We start from the raw sequence: 2,762 nt of genomic DNA on the forward strand, positions 1-2,762 counted from the left end.
TAGAATGTATTTATGATATAAAGAATATGTAGTTTAGCCAAAACTATTATGTTAAAAAAGCAATTGAAACTTAAGTCTATAGTATCGAGTTCTTATGTGATAGAAAAAAAAATTTAAGTTGAAACACTAACATCAACTTTTATAGTATAAAATAGCCATATTAACCTGTTTAATTTGTTTTATTTTAAAGGTTTTTTTTTTGTTAACTGAGGTCCAAGTTAAACATCGCGTTGCGGGCAGTGTTCGCTGAGAACACTTCGCGCAGTGCGAAGTATTGCCTACACTTTGCACTGTGCGGAGTGACGCATTTCGCACAGCGCTCACACTTCGCTCTGCGCGGAGTCACTCCACGTATCGCAGAGTTCTCAAATTCCACGGATGCACGATTTGCTCACACTCCACACTGCATTTTCGTAATACTCTTAACAAAAAATAATCAAATTTCCATGAAAACAATAATATTGTACAATTTATAACAATTTTGTAACAAATACACGTAATTATATATAATAATACCAAAATCTTCATAAAAATTTTATTTTGCTTAAATAATTACATTAATAAAAATTCAATAACACTTCATCTCAAATCCCACCTCAATATTCGCTAAATATACTTGTATTTGTATTTATCATTTTAATATTGAATTTTCGTGTTCAAGAATGGAAAAACTTCTCGTGTATGTTGATTATGAATTTAACCTCTATCTAATTTTCCCAATACCTACAATAAAAATAAAAATAAATAAATAAACTTAAAAAAATATCATTTAATACACAGGCAGAACAAATAAAAATTACTTCATACACATAGCACATATCACATTTTAATCAATTTTTCAGATTTCAACATTATTTAAAAAAAAAAATCAAATCAAATCAAAGTTAGCTGTATTTTTTAGTTCCATTTTCAAAAATTAAATTAAATTTGCATAAAATTTATTTTATATTTATGCAAAATGCATACATATAGCCCAAATATAAACAAAATGCTATTGCGGAAAACCCTAATCTAATATTTTCCTCTGTTCAACCCCAATTCATTTTTTCTTGTAGACAACCAATCAAACATAAGCCCACCTATTTCTTTGAATTAGAAAAATCTGCGAATAGTTCCAGTGTCATCTTTGCATATTTTATGCTTCTTTGTAAGTTATTTTGGTAATTTTTTTAATTTGCTGAGTTCTAGATAATTGTTAACTACTTCGGCTTATATTGGTACATTCTTTTGAATTCATGGTTTCCTTCTTCGTAATACAATTTTTGCGGAAACTTATTTACTAAAAATTTTGGTTTTCTCAAGCTTATTTTATTTGAAATGAATATTTACAACAGAAAAGGTTGATGAAGTTGGCAAACGCCAATGACTATCCTAACAGCGTCGATATTTTACACAATTAGCTATCCATGTTTTTTTTTTTTTTTTTTGTTTCTTTAACTTGTCAGAACTTCATCTGGGTTCGAATCCTACTGAGAGGCTCTAAATGTATTTTTCATTATTTAGCTAATTTTGCTTTAGTGACATGAATAGTTAAACTGTGATGTATGAAAAAAATAACTTTTCTAATTTTATAAAAATATGTTAGTAATTAAGTCTACTGATTATTATTTGACAGACACCTTGTTGTTCTATTACTTACTTTTTCATTTTCTTCTTATATATTAATCTCCATTATTGTTCTTTTTCTATTGAATTGACTGATATGATTCAGGTTCGTCAATCTTGTTGTGGGTTTCGTAATCAACGTTGCTACAAGATTCGCATTATTGACTTTCTTATCCCGTTTTGTTTCTAGATTCAAGATTATAAGTCCGAATGAAACCTCACTGTTACTCAACCCATAGCAGAAAACTATTATCCAGTAATTGTCCCGACTTCAACTTCTTAACTATATTTTACATATTTTACTTAAAGAAAACTAAATATTCATGTAAAGTAAATAAACTTTTTATCCAGTTGGACTATTTGTCGAACTAATGAGACTCATATTTTTCATGAAATATTTGAACTTCACTATAAGACTAATCTTGCCATTTAGAAAAGACTCTCCTATTGTATTCTAAGTATGATCTCAAATACCTAAATATCAATGAGGATCTGAAGAAATCAAATATATTGCATAATTATTAAATTCTTTTATAACATTATGTTTAAATATATGACAATATTATTAAAGTTCAGCTGAAAATTTAGTTCAAAAACACGCTAATTGAGGATACAAAAAAAGGCATCACTTAATCACTCATATTCTCTATTGCTTAACCTTGATTGCCCTCTCTCGCGATCGTACAAAGAAAATCGAAAGAATATAAGGCAATTGAGACCTATAACAGTAAGTATTATCTTCCCTACTTCAATTTCTTCCTCTATTGTTGAATTTGCGATTTTTTTTACTGTAGCCCACCTTTTTTGACTATCCACCTAGACATTTTCTATTTCTTATGTAGTTGGGCTTCCAGGTTTGTTGAAACTTGAAATCTTAACCATTTTTTTTAAAGGGAATCTACAATTTTCTCCAATATCTATTGCTTCATCAGTTCCTGTGCTCAATCCAGCTTCATCAGTCTTCGTCGTAGCTGATTTTACAAGGTGGGCAAAAATTAGAGGTAAGAAACGATGTGGGTTTCTTTTTTGTTGTTTAATTTCGCCTTTTCGTTGATCTATCTTCGTATCTAAAACTATGTATATGAAAGTTTGCATATGCCTTCTTGCGTTCTTCTTGCTATTTGTGATCGAAATTTGCTATCTTCCTATGTATTTAC

The 2,762-nt window shown here is 29.1% G+C and overlaps 1 long non-coding RNA gene across 1 annotated transcript; it reads left to right on the plus strand.

Moving 5' to 3' along the window:
* The first annotated feature begins 2,224 nt into the window (after positions 1 to 2,224).
* On the plus strand, positions 2,225 to 2,606 carry LOC111389306. Its single transcript, XR_002701718.1, has 2 exons — positions 2,225 to 2,332; positions 2,499 to 2,606. It is a non-coding gene; the product is annotated as an uncharacterized LOC111389306 (long non-coding RNA).
* Positions 2,607 to 2,762: the final 156 nt, after the last annotated feature.

The sequence above is a fragment of the Olea europaea genome, unplaced genomic scaffold (assembly GCF_002742605.1).
Source record: "Olea europaea var. sylvestris unplaced genomic scaffold, O_europaea_v1 scaffold5773, whole genome shotgun sequence".
Lineage (NCBI taxonomy): Eukaryota > Viridiplantae > Streptophyta > Magnoliopsida > Lamiales > Oleaceae > Olea > Olea europaea.